Source organism: Onychomys torridus, chromosome 5, assembly GCF_903995425.1.
Source record: "Onychomys torridus chromosome 5, mOncTor1.1, whole genome shotgun sequence".
In the NCBI taxonomy this organism is placed as follows: Eukaryota; Metazoa; Chordata; class Mammalia; order Rodentia; family Cricetidae; genus Onychomys; species Onychomys torridus.
The window spans coordinates 97219616-97239121 of NC_050447.1; the positions used below are offsets into that span (position 1 = coordinate 97219616).

At 40.1% G+C, this 19506-nt stretch overlaps 1 pseudogene; it reads left to right on the forward strand.

Annotated features, from left to right (window-relative positions):
* Positions 1–4691: 4691 nt before the first annotated feature.
* On the forward strand, positions 4692–5736 carry LOC118583719 (annotated as a pseudogene).
* The last annotated feature ends 13770 nt before the right edge of the window (positions 5737–19506 follow it).

The following is a 19506-nucleotide window of genomic DNA, read 5'->3' on the forward strand; positions in this document are numbered from 1 at the left end:
AATAAATGTAATTTTAAAAATTTACAAGACTTTTTTGTTGTGTCATTTATAAGATGGTAAATAAGCTAAAATATATTGAAATAGAATTAAATATTCAAGTGTGTTTTAATTTAATGAAATAAAACATGAAAATAATGAAATGTAGTAATATCTTTAATTAGATTTGCTCTCCATCATTTACAAGAGTTTAAAAAAACTGTAAGAATTATTACATTTGAGAAAAACTAGATAAATAGAAGTTTAATAAGTACTTCCTTTTACCTTTCTGAGTTATTTTATTTTTAAAAAATATGAGGAAACTGAAGAGATAGGTCAGCAGTAAAGATCACATACTGCTCTTGCAAAGGACCCATGTTTGATTCCCAGTACATCAAGTGGTTCACAACTGCTTATAACTCCAGGTTTGGGGGGATCTGTCATCTCTGCACTTCTCTGGCACCTGTATTCATGTGCACAGACACATACACATAACTACAAATAAAAATAAACATTTTGGCTATTGAACCCAAATTGGCCTCTTGCTTTAAGGCAGAGGCTGGCTGTCTTAATTAGGGTTTTATTGTTGTGAAGAGACCACATGAACACAGCAACTCTCATAAAGGAAAACATTTCACTGGGGCTGGCTTACAGTTCAGGGGTTTAGTCTATTATCATCATGGTGGGAAGCATGGTGGCATGCAGGTAAACACAGTGCTAGAGAAGGAGCTCAGAATTCAACATCCGGATTTGCAGGCAGCAGTAAGTGAATGTCACACTAGACCTGGCTTGAGCATTTGAGATCTCAAAGCCAGCCCCCTCGTGAAGCACTTCCTCCAAAAAGGCCACACCTTCTAATAGTGCTACTCCCTATGAGCTAATGGGGGGCATGTTTATTCAAACCACCACACCAGCCTTGAATTCTTGATCTTTCAGCATCAAACTTTCCAACTGCTGGGAATATGCATATACCATTAGAGATATATACCACTGTGCCTGGCTCACATTTATTTTGGTGGCTGTGTTGACAATCTGAGAGATGTAGGAATGGTGCTGGTCAGTGCTCCTATTGACAGAAATAGCAAATCAAATTGGTACACGGTGGGAAGAGCCATGGTAGGGTCTTTCAGGATGGGAATTTCCCTGCTCTGTTGAGGACATGATAGGAGAGGAGTAAGGAAGGGCTTCTGGTTTACTGTAAACATTTGTGTGTGAGTTTGTAGATATGTACTGTTTCTAAGAGTCACTGACTGCATTTAAGGTAAGTGTAGTTTTCTTCCTTATGATCCAACAATCCTAACTACTGGATATACAGCCAAAGGAAATGAAATCAGAATGTTAGAGACACTTGTACTCCTGTGTTTAGTCACAAAAGCACTCACTATGCACATGGATTCAACCTAAACGTCTGTCAATAGTTCAATACAAAAAACTGTCATATATAACCTGAATGTAATAATTATTCTTCCACAAAAAGAAAGAAATCCTAAGGGTCAAGGTAGGAATAGGAAGAGAGGAGCAGTAGAAGAGGAGGGGATTGGGAGAGGATCAACCAAAACCTAGCAGGTATTAAAATGCCACAAAGGAGCCAACTGTTCTATATGGAAATAAAAATGTTGAAATATATAAACAAAGGGATAAAAAATAATCATCACCACAAAAGGAAAGAAATTATAACATGAATAAAGGGCAAAACACCCAACCCACAATAAAGGTGGTGATGGTGGAGAGAAATAAAAAACAGACCTTAAAAGCCTAAAAGGAAGGAGGAAGAGGAGGCATTCAAAATAGTAGTGAGAACGCAGAGGCTCCCACAGTGTCCTGGTGATTGTTCTAAACATGGCACGGACTGTAGCCCTTGCTGGTGGTACTGAGTGATCTTTTGTTATTAATAAAGAATATGCTTGAAAATTATTCAGAAAGTGATCATCTTCAAGTATCAGATATTTCTTCCAAAGTAGCTCTTGCTTTAGGGGGTAAATAAATGGAAAGAGGAAAGAATGGATTTAAGTTCTAGGAGCCCAGACCCCTCATGCACTATGCATCACCTACACAAAGGCACCGTAATTAGGATCAGAATGTTCCTGGGTTCAGGAAATGACAGAGCACCAGGGAGAAGGAGATGTGCAGGAGGAGCCTTTTCCCCTGATGAAGCCAAACTACTGATGGTGACATCTTGACACCTCTCTTGAGTTAAGGTCTCAGGTTGATAAACAGGGCCTTGCTGGTGCCATGAGGACACCCACCCTGAGCTGCTGCACAGACTGCATGGGTGAGTGCTGCCATGTCATGGTGGGTTGGAGCTGCCTTTGAATGGAAAGAAATCTGTGGAGGGCAGAGATGCAGGAGACAAGGACATGGGCTCCCTGGTACTCTGGGAGAGGAAAGTGGCAGGATTCAGGGAGGAGAAGATGGTCTATCATTTCTCCCTGCAATCCAGGATGGCTTCATCAGCCATGTGGACAGTGTGTGTGGCCACTGTGCCAGAGTGCTCATTACACAGGACAGGCAGAGCAGGAGACAGGGGCACCTGCACTGCAGCCTGGAGTAGGAAGCTCTTGTCCCCACAGCTTCTGCACCATCTTTGTGTGTTTTTCCCTCCAAGGACCGGGAACTTTGATCTGAGTTGTATAACTTCTAGTGACTACAGTCTTTTGCAGATGGATCACTGTTCCTTTCTTTACCATGATTTCATTTCTTGTGAATTTCCCCTTCCCTAGATCCAACATAAACCATAGAATATGAGAATTGTGGATAAAGCAGACATGAGGCTAAATACTAACTGATTTTAGAAAACGGTTCTTTAAAGCATGCTGGGCATTTCCCCAGGCGCTATGCATGTCAGTTCACCGACTCCCTAAAATACACCTATATTGCACAAAATACAATTTACATACAAAAATGTTTTTTAAAGAGGCCAAATAATAGTTTCAATATGATTAATATATGAATTGGGAAAGCCAGAATTTTAATCCACACTGGGTGGTCACAAAGCAGGGTCTTGTGAATCCTGAACTTTCTATAAAGTTTTGGAATTCCTCCAGCTTCTAGAATATGTGTAACTCTCCACCACATCATTGCAGCAAAATCCCTTATTTAACTGGATGCACATGGACTGCATTGATTGATTCCAGCATGGTGGAGGTAAGGAGCCTGTGAAAGCTTGTTAAATTGTCCATGTGTGGACTGAAGAGCTGGCTCCCTGGTTCAGAGCACTCACATCTCTTGCAGAGTTCCCTGATTCAATTCTCAGCACCCTCATGGCAGTTAACAATCATGAGCCACTCCAGTTTCAGGGCCAATGCCTTATTCTGGCCTCTGCAGGCACCAGGCACACATGTGGTATCCAGACATAATGCAGGAAAAACACCCAATACACAAAAATGACTAAAATTAAAAAGGCATAACGTAAAATATAAATTTCTCTTTGACAGTTTATTGAGTAGATGTTTTTGTAGTCCAGAAGTGACAAAAGTTCAGAAAAAAATTTCAGTAAACAAAGACAGATACCTCATTCAATATGTATTATTGACAGCTCCAAAAACCAAGAGATACATCTGTAAAAAATACAAGGTAACTGATGTACTAAAGCATCTCTTAGGTTTCTCAGCACAGAGGGGTTGATAAAAACAGACTAACAGATAGCACAGTCCACAGGGTTCAGGGAAATTGTAGGAGACATATTTGTGACATGTGGGCAGCACAGAGCTGTGTAGTATGGAGGCTGGAATTGGATCACATAGAGAATATTACATGTACTTTTGTGGCAAGGTAAGTGCCACTACCACATATGTTTGGGAGGAGCCAAAATAATTCAGAGAAAAATTTGGTGAACAGCACAGAATATTAAAGTGTGGAAGTCAAATTAATTTAAGGATCCTACATAAAACTATTTATGATTTATAAAGATGTAAGTAAAATTAAAGCATTTATGTTTTAATCTTGATTTGAACTTCAAACAGAATGAGAAGAAAGAAATTGATGTCATGTGTAAAAAAATACAAATCAGTACTAGGTATTAGGTTGCTTGTCCTTTATAGAATGGGGAAATACTGATTGATAAAAAATCACTAGATTTGCTGAAACTTGAAAATCAAAACAGTAGGATGTGCCTTTGTTTAGATTCCAAAAGAACAATGACTATGCTGAGAGCTAAGACTTGAAAGAATGTTATTAGGGAATGGTCAGTAAACACACATAAATAGGAGAGTATGCTACTTTTAATATGATCCCATGCAAGAGATGATAGGGAACAAAAATTAATCACTCTATCAAGGTGAGGGAATGGGCTAGCTACTGCCCTACCCAATTAATCTATGTGTCATTTATTTCAAGGTTACTTCAGAGTTGGAGACAGAGAAAAGCAACATGACTTTCCCTGGAAAGCATCTCCACTTGGGCAAGTATTACAGTCCTTTGGAGTATCTCCAATTTTCTATTAGTTCTATACTTAAGGGATGAGTGTGTACAGGGTGACAGAGAGAATTGGGGAAGAAAGACATCTAAGTTGATGCTCCATATCATGTCTCAGAAGTTGAGTGATGCTGCCCTTTGTTTGGATGTCCTCATGGAAAAAAGTTTAGAGCTGGAGGGCATAAAGAACTGTCTTCTGTAAAGCTGTGAGTATGTCAGCATGGTGTTTATGTCCAGTCACCATCAACATCATTGCTGTATCCATGGAAACAAGACCAGGTGGGGCAAGAAGGAACTCAGGCATCTGTAACAAAGGACTGGGTGTTTACATGATACACTGTTCTCCTCACTAAAGAAAACAGAGAACACACAGGCCTGAACCATTTCATGTTACATCCTTGTGTTTCTCAAAAGTGTTTTTCCTAGTGCTGGAAATATCATGAACATGATCTGGAGAGACCTCATCCAGAGACTAATTTTCATTTTACTTACTGGACTTGGAGTTTTAGGGAACATCATCTTGTTTGTGAGACATGTGTATACTTTCATGAGTCCTAAGAGAAAAAATGTAGATGTTATTCTCATCCACTTGGCTTTTGTAAACACAATCATTATTCATTGCATAGGGGTCAGAAACATAACTGCAATTTTTTATTTCAGAAACTTCCTAGGTGACATTGGTTGCAAAACTATAATTTACCTAGAAAGGGTTGCCCGTGGCCTCTCCATCTGCACCACCTGTCTCCTCAGCGTGGTCCAGGCTGTCACCATCAGTCCCAGGACAATCCTTTGCAAAAAACTCAAACCACAGACTGCATGGCAAGTTCTTCCCTTTCTCCTCCTCTTTTGGATCTTTAATTCCCTGATAAGCTCCAACTTTGCTTCACTATATCACAGCAGCCAGTAGCACAAATAGGTCTGAAGTCGGGATGTATACTGGGTATTGCTATATGCTGCCATCCACACACACAGTTAGGTGGCTTTTTCTCTCTCTCATGGCTCTTCGTGATGTCGTTTTTCAAAGTCTCATGGGCTGGAGCAGTGGGTCTATGGCTCTCCAACTGTACAAACATCACGTACGTGTCCTGTACCTTCGCAGTTCCAGGTTTGCAAATGATTCCAGGCCAGAAATCAGAGCTGCCCACAGTGTTCTCAGTCTCATGACCTGCTTCCTTTTTTTTTTACTGGGCAGATTTCATTTTCTCCTTCTACACAGGCTCCACAGTGACTCATGAATCCACAATACCAAATATGAAAGCATTTTTAGTACTTAGTTATGCTGGCCTCAGTCCCTTTGCCCTGATCATCAGGGATGTCCATGTTGCTAAGCACTGCTGTGTCCCCTGAGAAATAAGAAGTTCCTTTCTATACTCAGTTCTTTATGAACTAAAGCTATACACTGGGATGGCTTTGCTTTGCCATTCTAATGTATCACAGCACTAAATTATTTGAGATAATAGGTTGGTTTTGTTTTGTTTTGTTTTTCTTCAGACAGCTGGTGCTAGATAATTGAAGACTGGTTCAGTTTCTAGGGAGTTGGCAGGGATTCTCACTATGCCACCATTCCACCATGTCTATCATGCAGTTTATTTAGCTTGTTGCATCCTTCATCAGGAAATGCAGGAGGACATACAATCACCTGAACGTACAATTTTATTTTATTTTTCTGTATGCTAGAATTTTACTCTGACAAGACTAACAAATGTTTCCTGTCCTCAGGGTCCTTCTAATGTATTTCCATGATCATCAACTTCTCTAGTTATTTACAAAGCACTTCCTATGTGTCAGAGCTATTCTAAATCCAATGAGCAGGAGAGCAAGTGTCAGGAAGCATCCTTTATCAGAAGGTCACTTGCAAAGTGGGGATGACCAGGGAGAGAAGCTAATTCACAGCAGCAGGTGAATGCTTGGCATTGCAGGGTACCAAGCACTAAAGAACTGGTAAGAATAAACACTAAAAAGTAATTCCCAAGACATTGACATGTAATTGTGATTGCTAAAGAAACTCCATTTTATGGTAGACATCTACATTGATACCCACTAGCGATTTATCTCTGACTTCAGTCAGATGATAAATTCTCAGCTACCTTGACTCAGTAACCCCAAGCCAGAAATTTACAGCATGACCATTAACTTGTTATGATATGATTAACTGCTATTTTGGCATCTGTAACCTGCTTATACAGACACTGAAATATTGCTTTGGGGTGCCTTAATCATTTAAATTTGGTAGGTCTTGCTTGCTTTGGAAGACATTGAAGGTCTCCCTGTGTTTTTCACCTTAAAAAATAAAGGCCTTCATCATTCCTCTGTTTCACAACATGTCTGAGATTTAGCTTTAAGGCTGTTACCCTGTCAGCAGCTAGTCAATGGATCTTTTAATTACAGTTGAGACCCTGGACTCAGGCCCGGGGATCCAGAATAGGCCCCAGAGGATCTTGATAGGCCATGGGGAACCCAGACCACAACTGCCCCAGATTTGCAAATTGCAAGCAAAACAAAAGAATTGCCAACCAATGTGCTTCTCAAGTTTGGACTGATTGTGAGCTGCCTTCTCTTTTGGAGTTCCAGCATTTGGAGAGACAAGGGCGGGACTGAACACAAATGTAGACCCAATCTCTGGGACACACTTATATGTAACTTAAAGTCAAATCTTGTGTCTCTTTTTGAGACTAAATAGACAACAAGAAGAAGTCTGCAAGATATTTTGGATTAAGAGAGTTTTTTATATGATGATTTTTGTCAAAAAATAAAAAATGTAAATAAAAAACAACTATGCTTATTAAATAAAATATATGTAATAAGAAATGTTTATAAATTCCTATGCTCTACTCAGGTTAACAATAAATGACTTAAAGGTGTATTATAGTCCCTTTGTCTTTGCTAACCTCATTAAGCTTTAGCTGTTTGGATAAATGAGACTTAGTGGAAACTGTGATATTCTATAATGGCACACTATGAAAAGATCAAGAAAATAAGATTCCCAATCTCTCTGCAGGCTATATTTATGGCTTTATAAAATTTCCAATCTCTCTATCAGCTGCATTTGTGATTTAAAATTTTATTTTGATACTAAAAGAGCTTCAATTTAAAAAATGTAATTTCTAAAGCTAAGATTTAACAGGAGTAAAACTGTAAAATCCTAACCTTATAAAAGCTGCTAATTTGCTATAAATTACTAAATATAATTAGTACATACAAGTTAATAGTCATTCACCTTATAAATGATCAAATTCTTTAATGTGTTCAGGACTATGCTTATAGTCAAGCTAAGGACAAATGTAATTCAATTACATCATCAAGCTTTATAGCCTTCTCTATATATTTTCAAGGTTAAGCCTGAAGCAAGTAACTAAAAACAAATAAAGTTTATTTAAAATCAGGTATACTAAATAAATTAAATGTTGGCCCTCAAATACCTCAGAGTTCTACTGAATGTGGTATTTAAAATGTTTAACAAAAAATCTTCCATGATATTCAAAACTGTCAGCTCCTAGAGGCAGCCTCAAGGTTTCCTCCAGAGTAGATGACAGGGCTCAAACAGCTCTATCTGAATTGTCACAGCACTAACCACTAGGCCAAGAACTGCTCCATGCCATTAGGACCCTGCCCAAACTCTGGACAAGCAGGACACTGGAGAATTGACTGTCTCTCTTTGCCTTGCCAATGTAGGCCAGTCTTTCAAGTTCCTCATCCACAGGAATTCTGTCCTATCTTCTGGGTCTGGCAGCTAAAGTTAATAAAGCCCTATGTGGCAATGGAAGAATTAATTCTGACCTGCCCTATGGTTCAGTTTCTAGGGAGTTGGCAGGGATTCTCACTATGCCACCATGCCAAAGACCAACAACCTCTGCCCTAAAGACCACCATGGAAGAGCCTAGGGTAACCATTTAGGTATGTCTCTGCCATTTTAATTGATACAGAGGCCATTTGAATTATAATTCCTGCTCAAATTTATCCTCAGATCTCAGATGTTGACAGCTAACTAGCTTTATTAGGTTGACAACAGCAAGGACCCAGTTCCTCCAAAGCTGGCTGGTCAGTCGATTGCATATGTTAAAAACAAAACAAAATCAGGCTTTGATTTTTCTAGAGATACTAGGTCTCCAGCTAAAAAAGGCAGACTCATACAGTTCACCTTGCAAACAGGCTTCACATTATAAGAACTTTGGAGTTTCTAAAGGTTGTGTCTAGGAAAATGATTTAAAAATGAAGGCTCTAAAGATATAAGGATATAAAAGCTTAAATTATAAGAGTCTAAGAAAGCAATTTAATGTATATACATGCAAATTATAGAGGTCTGGGGATATAAAAGCTTAAGTAAATTGTGAGGGTCTGAAAAGGTAATTTAAGGCAAGTTGTAAAGGTTTAAAACTTATGTAAAAAAATTAAAAACTTTCCAGAGTTCTTTCCCTCTCACTGTGCTATTATTATATTAAGACTCTAAAAGCTCAGAGTTTTAACATTAATAAATGAAGTTAAAATTTCCCCTGATATCTTTGACTTTACCTTCTGTTTCTAGTCTATATTTGCTCCATCAGATTTCCAAGCAACTAGAGACTGTAAACTGCTCCAAACCCACCAGCCTCAGGTGGTCCTTCAAAACTAGCAAGCTCTGGACTTACTAAAAGCCATTTTAAGCCATATGCTTCTGAGAAAATTTCCTACCAGCTTGAGCCCCAGTTTCAAACCAGCGTTCCAGACTGCTCCAAAGTTACCTGCACTTTGATAGACCCAGGTGGTCCAACATAACCTAGACAGCAAAACCAATATATCCTGCCTCCTCCCAGCCTTTGGTGAGCATTCCAGCCTTCCTGAGCCCTGAACATGGCATCCTAACTTCAGATGAGAATCAGTTACAAAAGAAAGTACCCTGCCCCTTATCATTAACAAAATGCTGGAATATTAGATCCAAAGGAAATTAGTTTCTCTTCCCCTACCAAAAGGAGTCACTTCCCTTCTCTCTGGCAGAAGGGACAAATAGCTATGGATGATGTCTATTTCATACCAAAGTTCAGAAGTTCCTTTTGGTTATGCTTTTTATCACAGCAACGGAAACCTTGCCTAAAGAAATGCAAAATTAGCACAATTACAAATATGAATGTGTAGGAGATTGAGAACTGAATCTGGAAACAATTTTGCATTGGCAAGTATTCAGGGGACAAACGAGTAGGTTTCCCCATGACAGTCTCAATGCTTGGCCAGGTGCTGGTTCACGTCCTTCCCATCACTATACTCTCTGATCCACTCTGTTCTCACAGCAGGAACACACATGTCTAGCTAGAAGTCACACTGACCATCCTTCATCCCTTAGATGATTACAGGTTTCCTTTTTTATAGTATGATTGATGTAGAAACATGAAATCCATATTTTACCATTAAAATCATATATTATATACATATATATATGGATAATTAAAAAGAGATTGAAGTTTGATGTACTAAACCTTTTAAATCAAGAAATCCAGGAAACTTCATGCAGGATATATCTTAGTATGTCTGCATCCAAACATATATAAAGAAATTTCTAAAATTCAAAAGTGAACATAATCTTCAAAGTGTTCTGAGAGAAACAAGAGATTATCTGTAAGGAAGAAAGGCTTCCAAATAGCACTGTTTTCTCATAAGACACCATGAAAATGAAACAGAACTCAGTTGATTATCTTCCCTTAGGAAATACCTTCTCTGTCTGATGGCACAGAATGGCAAACGGGTCTCCAGAAATTAGTGTCATTTGTCCCAAATACTCATTCACCTCTGAAAGTCCACACTAAGTTTCAGTCCCAACAACACCTGCATGATACCTAACTAAATGACCACAGGAATTTTTGTGACAGATAATTAGTGTGTATATAGGATAGCATAGCTGACGTGGGGTTTCACATTTCCCATGGGAGGTGGAGCGTAAAGAGACTGAGCACTAACTCAAACCTGGGACCTTACTGATTATCTGTTCTAGAGACTCAAGTAAGATTTGTTTAACTGGACCATGGGTTTTCCTCTTTGAGCTGATCAAGTAAGACTAAGGCAGAGCACTCTCTTAGTCAGGGTTTTTATTGCTGTGATAAAACACCATGACCAAAAGCAATTTGTGGAGGAAATTATTTATTTCAGCTTACACCCACTCTCAAGTCACACGAGACTCAAAGCAGGAACTGAAGCAGAGGCCACAGAGAAATACTGCTTATTAGCTTGTGACCTGTGGCTTGCTAAACCTACTTTCTTATAGAATTCCCCAAGACTACTAGCCAAGGGCCAGCACTGTCCACAATGAGCTGGGTCAATCACTAATCAAGATACTCCACAGATTTGCTGACATGCCTATCTCATAGAAGTATGTTCTCAGTTACAAGTCCCTCTTCTTATATATGTCAGATTTATATCAAGTTGACAAAAAACAACCAACAGAGGCTCTCCTTTACTTCAGTTCCACAGATACCCAACTCTGTGATCAACCAGTCATACCAAAGATTGCTGTGAGTAGAGCTACTATGATCTCTGTCTGTTACTGTAACCATGACAGCCTATTCCCTCAGATTCAGATTATCTCAATGTGACCAGGGAATTCCATGTCAATAGGGAAGATCCACCACTGAGTTTTGGTGCTGAAGCTGTTCATTGTGGTGGTATTGTGTTCCCCAAAATATTGTGCACCCTAATAAACTTATCTGGGGTCAGAGACAGAACAACCACAATATTAAACATACAGGATAGGTGGTGGTAGCATACACCTTTAATCCTAGCATTCCAGAGGCAGAAATCCATCTGTTTAAGGATATAGCCAAGCATGGTGACTCAAGCCTTTAATGCCAGAAAGCAAGCCTTTAATCCCAGGGAGTGACGGCAGAAAGAGAAAGATATATAAGGTGTGAAGACCAGAAACTAGAAGCATTTGGCTGGTTAAGCTTTTAGGCTTCTAGCAGCAGTTCAGCTGAGATCCATTCGGATATGAGGACTCAGAGGCTTCCAGTCTGAGGAAACAGGATCAGCTGAGGAACTGGAAAAGTGAGGAAGTTGTGGCTTGTTCTGCTTCTCTGATCTTCCAGCATTCACCCCAATACCTGGCTTGGGTTGTTTTTCTTAATAAGACCTTTTAAGATTCCTGCTACAGTTCTTCCTGGTGAAGTTCTTTCTCATGGGAATAACCTGGACAGGGTCTCACTATGTAGTCTTGGCTGGCCTGGAAGTCACAGAGATCTGACTTCCAAGTGCCGGGGTTACCACCACACTCTGCCAAGAATCTAACAGAAATAGAGCTAAAGAACTTTTGAAGAAAGCACAGTTTGGATTTAATTGGAGTCTTACTTCAAATAAATTAAGGGAAATTAATGAAAACAGATAATTGAATAATTGATAACTGAACAACTACTGTGTGAAAACTGCTAGATGTCATATTTTAATAAAGAATTAGTAGTATTACAGTATTTCCATACTTGTCATTATTTACCATCCTTTATTAAGTTATTTATTCAAGTTTTTAGCGCTGGAATGAAAGAATAAATTGGTTTTTTTTTTTTTTTAAATATCCTAGTGTAGTGAGGAGAAAATGAGTCAGAAAACTGAAAAAGTAATCTCAAAGAGGCGACAAATGGAGGCTGCTGGCAGATCCTCAGTCCTTTAGGGTGAGACTCTGTAGAAATGCATAGTTCCCATTCCCCATGAATACACAGATGTATCAAGATGCAAGCTGAGGAAACCTGAGGGCTAAAAGGGTTCTCCCACCCTGGCAACCCTTCTGGGACCTGAGAAAGCTTGAAGCAGGCCAGTCTCCTGGAAACCGAATGGTAGAACCTTCTGAGGTCGAAGGGGATAAGAAGCCACCAAAGCAGCTGCATTGATCCTCCCAGTCTGCTCCCTCCAGTCATACAAAGCAAAACAGCTGATTCTCACCAACCAGCTGCAGCCGAACGATTGCTCTAGTGAATCTAAAATGTCTTTAAGCCTTTCTGTGTTTTGTGCATTGGTCATTTTGAGGAATCTATCAAGTAGTTTGCAGATATCTGTGATTTAGGACTAGTCTTTTAGTCTGTTTATGAATAAACTGGGATTATGAGTTTAGGGAGACAATGCAAAAGAGATGAGATGCTCTTTTCGTCTCCTCTGTTGTAGACTGATGTTTCTTTCCCACCCCTCCCAGAAACTGTATGTTGGAATTCTAACCTGTATCAGGATACTACCAGGAAGAATGGCATTTGAAAGCTGGGCAGTAGTGGCTCACTCTTTTAATTCCAGCACTCAGGAAGCAGAGGAGGAGGCCAGCCTGGTGTACAAAGTGAGTTCCAAAACAACCAGAGCTATTACAAAAAGAAATCCTCTCTCAAAAAGACAAAAAAAAAACATTTGGGGGTAGATTGGCCTTGAGGGAAGAGACATCATGTGGGGTGGACCCTGTTAATGTGACATACCACTGATGACTTTAAACCTGATCACTAATGACAAAGCAGTGTTGCTCAGATTTCTCTCTTTTTATACAGATTCATTATATTTTAGATTTTCTATATTTTTTGGAAATGTAGGTGGGTTGGCTCAGCCATCATTTAACAAAGTGAGGATGATGGTGTCTCCAGCTTTATTTCAAAGTTTTCTGTCAAAAAGATTTTGTATTTATTTATTTATGCAAAAATCATCTTACAGAGCATGTTCTCATGGATTATATTATGTTTCAGGTTATGTTTCCATGGCATGAACTTTGGGCTTTTTTTCCTTTCTTTATATTGTAAAATTTGTTGTTGTTAAAATTTCTCTACCATATAAGCTTATAATTTGGGGGATGAAATAGATTGGAAAGATTTACTGAAGGGTGAGGTATAACTACTTTGTGAGGACAAGGACTCTGAAGACAGCAACACCTCCCCCAAGTGGTTAGTTCATAAAATAAGTTAGTGTGTGTTAATAGTTAACAGAAATGGTAAGACCTTGAGGGGAAATTATTTGTAATTCATACCATGACAGTTACCATGTACATGTTTTTGTATGGGAGGTTTTTGACTATATGAAAGATCCATTATAACTCAACCATGAATGGGCCTTATTATGATGCTGTGTGTGTGTAAGATCAGGTTTTCCCTGTCTGATTAATGCAAATGCATGACTATTCTGCATTATCTTGTCAAATAACAATATCTTCTCAACCGTGAAAGATAGCTTAAGCTCTCCATTGTGCCAGGAAAATTCTGGGTTCTATAAGAAAGCATGCTAAGCAAGCCATAGGGAGCATGCTAGTAGGCAGCATTCTTCATGGCCTCTGTCTCCAGTTTCCTGACTTAAATGACCCTAAAGATTTCACTAGAAATTTCTTGGATCTGACCATTAAAAAAAAAAAACCATAGAATATAAAGTCAATATATAAATCCAAAGATATTTTATGTGCTAATAAAAACAACATTGAGACAAAATCAGCAAAACAATACTTTTAGGAATAGTCTCAAACAATAAAAAGAAATAACTAAAAATAAACCTCAATAAATCCTCCTGGAAAAATAAGTCAACATGTAAAGAATGATCTTGGACCCTATTTTTCATCCTGTGTAAAAGGCAGTTCAAGACAAATCACAGACTTCATGTGAAGCCCCAAATTCTACAGCAGAGAAAATTCTTCAGGATGTAGATGTAGGCAAACACATGCTACACAAAACATTCTTGTGCCAAATCATGAAACATTGCTCAGATCTATATGTCTCTTCCCTGAGATCTAGCTAAAACCAAAATATAAATTTGGTTTTAATGTAATAATATAAATTTCTGTAAAGAAATGTCAACTTACATAAAAACAATATAGTAAAAAATAAATAATTAAGCCTAGGAGAACTTGAGAGTTTAATGAAATAATTGTGGAAGGAAGGAGATGAAAACTGTGTATCAGGCACTGAGATTCCACAGTGGCCTTGCTTCTTCCTGACATAGTGACAACTTTGGAAACTGAAGTTTCACTGATATTTTATGGTAGCCAATAACTTTGTAAACCCTGGAGATACACAGGTTGACAAACAAACATCACCAGATCAGGAAACGGGGAAGGGTGAGCCTGAGGATCTTCCTTCCCTACCTGAGATGGAAAGGTGAGTGTCGGGGGCCAGAATGCTGGACCTTCCACTGACAGATGTCCCCCAGCAGACTTGAGCATCTCTGTTGCCGCAGTGTTCGGGATCTGCTCTCATCACAGAGCTCCAGGGTGACCTGTGCATGAGGCCATCTCAGTGCTTCAACCAGAAACCAATTTCTGAGAATTCACTGTTCTTCAGCCTCTGCTGTGTCCTTTTTGTAGTAGGAATCTTAAATGGTCTTATTAATAAAATCAAACCTGAATCCAGTTATTGGGGTGAATGCTGGAAGATCAGAGAAGCAGAACAAGCCACAGCTACCTCACCTTGCCAATACCTCAGCTGATCCTGTTTCCTCAGACTGGAAGCCTCTGTGTCCTCATCCAAATAGATCTCAGCTGAACTGCTGCTCAAAAGCCTGAAAGCTTAACCAGCCTAGTTCCTGGTCCTCACGTCTTATAAACCTTTCTGCTTTCTGCCATCACTCCCTGGGATTAAAGGCATGAGTCACCCTGCCTGGCTGTTTCCACTGTGGCCTTGGATCCATGCCTCCAGAAGGCTAGGATTAAAGGTGTGTGTGCCACCATTTTCTGGCCTCTGTATCTAGTGGCTGTTCTGTTCTCTGACCCCAGATAAGTTTATTAGGGTGTACAATATTTTGGGGAACACAATACCACCACACTGCTTTATGACACTGGCTGCATCATTGGAGTTTAGAAATTTTATTCACCCAATTTTGGTGAGTTTCTGGGCTCCAAACCTTTTGCTTTTTTACTGTATTGCTTAATCCTATGTTGACTGAATTCAAATGGCAATGTTCTTTTATGAATCCACCCTGGGAGTCTCCTTAAATTCACACATACTACATTATATGTGAAAATAATGAAATGTTTGAAATACTGAATAAAAGAAAAACTGTTCTCAATTGATCAGTGACCTTAAAGAGGATTCAGAAAACAGGATAACAGAGGTGAATTCGGGATGTAGATCAGAAAGTCAGCAATCCATATTAGACATTCAGCAAGAAAATTGAGATACTGAAGAAAAGAGAAACAAGCGGGAGGAGAAATGGAGAATTCAGCCAGGAGGGAGCTGACTCCTCTGTAGAGTCAGCACTCAGAGCAAGAGACAGACGACAGCCCTCCAAAATGTCCCCTGCTGCCCCACCCTGGACATCACATCTGAAGACCAGCCACTGACTCGGGCCCTTGAACATTTTTGTTCATGGTGTTACTGAGCTTTAAAAAATAAAATAAAATAAATTTTATTTTTATTAGATTCATTCATTTAATGTGTGTTTTGCCTGCCTGGATGTTGGTATACCATATGTGTGCTTGATGACCATATAGGTCAGAAGATGGCATTAGATCCCCTGGAGCTATATATGGTTGTGAACTTCTCTGTGTGTGCTTGGAATTGAACCTAGGTCCTCTGTTGGAACAAGTGCTTAACCACTGAGCCATCTCTCCAGCCCTGGTGTTACTCAAGTTGGAAATGTTTAGAGAAAATTGTTCAATTTCTCAGAAGTTTCTCCCAATTCAATTCCTCTCTTGGGGGTAAAGGAGGAAAAATTCCCAGGAGCCAGGAAACTCACATTGCTGTCCATCCTCACAGTCCTCCTTGTCTCCACACAGGGACTGTAATTAGGAACAGAAAGTTTCTGCCTCAGCAAATGGCAGGGCTCCAGGGAGAGCACAGAGGTGGCATCCAGGATGGAGAGGTGCATAAGGAGCCCTTTTCCCCTGGAGAAGGAAGCTCCTGATGGTGACATCCTTACAGCAGTGACACTTGCTGGGAACACAGGGCTAAGGGTGATCAACGGGGCCTGGCTGTGCTGTGAGAACACCACCCTGAGCCCTGCACAGACTCCACAGGTTAGTGTTCCATCACGTCGTCACTGAAGCTGCCTTTCACCCTGCAGAGATGCTGTGAGGTAGGATGGGGAGAGAAGGCGGGGAGACAAGGGTCTGGGCTCCTCTGTCGCTGTGAAAGAGGAAAGTGACAAGATCCAGGGAAAAAGCAGTCTCCCGATCCCACCCGCCATGCACAATAGTTTCCATGTCCATGAAGGAGCCGTGTGCAGCTGTGTGGGGTGCTCTGGGCCAGAGATGCTCATGACAGCCCCGGCAGGTCTAGGAGACACGGGCTGAGATCTCAGCCTGAGTGTGAGGAGCTTTTCCTCTCTGCAGTCTCCAGTTTGTGTGTTTGTCCTCACAGGAGTGAAGGGTTCTGCTCAACAGTATCTCAGATCTGGATTCCTTTAGCTTCTCAGAAGGTGGAGGGGGGCTTTGCCCTTCTTTGTTGTGGTTTTATTGTTCCCGAAGCTTCCCTGTCCAGACTCAAAACCATCACGTGGCGTGCAAGAGCAGAGAATTGTGGGGGAAAGTGGCATGACACAAACTCACAGAACGTTGCTGTTAGTGTGTTTGACACTCGGCAGGCATGTCCTGAGCACTAGCACCTCTGCCCCAGTGAATCCTCACAACACACGTGAGTGGTACTAAGCATCATCTCCACGTTAGTGAGCCTTAAAGGGGCCAAGCTAAACGTTCAAAGCCAGGAGCAGAGCGGGAAGGAAAGGCGGGGTCTGACAGACAGGATAGCTGCTCACAAAGCTTGAGCTTGTTGGTTTTGCAATAATTCTTCTCTGGTTTATTGATTTCTCTCTCATACATTCAGACCTTGCATCTGCCCTAGAGTCCATGATCTATTTCTGAAAGAAAACCCTGACTTCATTAGTTTTACACAGGTTGCTCTTTGCTATTTTTTTTTTCTTTTTTTCCTCTTTGGTAGTGTCTTATGTATCCCAGGCTGGCCTCCCAGCTCATTATATATCTGAGAATGACTTTGAACTTCAGCTCTTCCTGCCTCCATCTCAGTGTTAGGATTAGAATTGTTCACCATCATGCCTGGTTTTATGTGGTGCTAGGGATTGATCCCAGGACTTATACATGCTAGGCAAGTGCTCTACCTACTGAGCTACATCTTCAGCCTTTTAAAAAAATTACTTACTTTATGTGTATGGATGTTTTGCCTGCATGTATGTCTGTGCACTATGTGCATGTGTGGTGGAGACCAGAGGAGGCTTTCAGATCCCCTGGAACTGGAGTTGCAGACATTGTGAGCAGCTACATGGGTATTGGGAACTAAACCCAGGTCCTCTAGAGCATCCAGTACTCTTAACTTCTGAACCATCTCTCCAGCTCCTTGCTATTTCTTACATGAGAGGAGTGAGGGTTGAGAAAGCTTTTTAAATATGTATGTAAATATCTCTTCATAATCACCTTGGAATAGGTGTGTGTGTGTGTGTGTGTGTGTTTGGGGGGTAGCTTTTTCAACTCAGATGTCACACTGTTTAGGAAAACAAATACAATTTCATCACTATAAGTTTTGCTACTGGCATCTCAGTGATCACATAGGACCATCTGAAAAGCTTGAGCAGATGAATACAGAGGGATTTTTGAGAGAAAATAAAGCATTGTTGATGAGTTTCATGAAGGACAACCCATCGCCTTCACTAAATTGGTTGAAGCCTGGTACCTTGCATCTTTGCACAAGTGAAGTACTAACTACTTATCGAATGCGCCATCCAACGTGAATTGACTTCTCCAGTATACTCAGCTTTATCAATCTTAAGGAAAGAGACCAACACCAATGTTTCTCCAAACTGGCTTGTCAGCTCATCCTTATGATTAAAGTGGTTTCAAAGCCAACAGCTTCCTTGAGCAACCTACAAACTTGTTGAGCAGGCATCATGCAAATACCCACATAAAATATACAAAATCAGTGTCTCTGAGGCCTGCTCATTGCCCAGTGCAGGAAGGGAGCTCGTACACAGGCAACAGCCTTCTGAGAGCAGGGGAAGCATAAGAGATGAAAGTAGGGTGCTATAATGCATGGTAGTTGGGGAAGACCAGCCTTGGGTATTGCATATTCCTGTGGAAAGGTAAGTGCCAACTTTACATTTGTAACAGGAGGTACAAGATAAGTCAGAAATAATTTAGATGAGGAGAAGATGACAAAGTGTAGAGGACAAACAGAAACTAAGGCTGTTGTGTGAAGCTCTCTGTATTTTGTAAGGGGTGAAACATGGAGTAAGTTTCTGCTTCAAGGCATCATTTTGACTGCAATAAACACAGTTTTAAAAAAAGAACAGAAAAAGACACCATTCATAAAATGGTGACAATCACAGTGTGAGATATTGGGGAAGACTCGCAGGTTGGGGGATTTCTGACTGAGACCATCACTAGACTGAACCAACCTTAAAACAATCAGCAAGCCATGCCTTTGTTAAGATGCTACAAGAACAGTTTTCTGGTGTTATATTGGGGAAAGTGTTCACAAACAAAAGAGTAAAAACAGGATAAATTGGAGTAACAGGAAATTGTCTTTAGTATAATTCTATTCATGCTGATTGGAAACACAATTTTTAATCACACTCAGTCCCACATTGAGGCCAGTGATCTAGACATTCATGCCCCCACTAAGTCACTAACATCTATATAATTTATGATCTAAAGGCTTGGGAAGAGGAGAATACCATATCATCTCCCCCGAGAAACTGGACCACTTGACCAAGAACAACTTTCTGAGAAGCTGAAAGCTTTTTATTAGTTCAACAATTGAGTGATGGTTGCATATGGGCAGTGAAGAAGACCAGGATGAGGAGCCAACACAGTCCATAAGCCTGAGGTCACACTGGATGTGAGGAGGGAAAAGGAAGAGGCCTGTCAGGACTGTGTTGTTTGGAAAACTGCCAAAGCGATGCCATGCATTTAGCTTTTGTCTGGGAAAAGCATGGTCATATGAACTTGAAGAATGAAGGATCTTTGTGAAAGATGGAAAACTATAAAGTTTATGTCCTGGTTGTAATTATTATCATTCCCACCAGAAGTGAAAACCAAAAACGAAAAACAAAATAAGCAAATCAAAAGAACAACAAACTATGACCAGGCATTATAAAGTAAAGAACCATATGTGTTTACATACTTGAGACCATTCTTTTTATCAGAATAAGCAGAGAAAAATCTTACGTGTTTTTCTTGATGATTTTTCCTAGTGCTGTGCATGAAGTCTA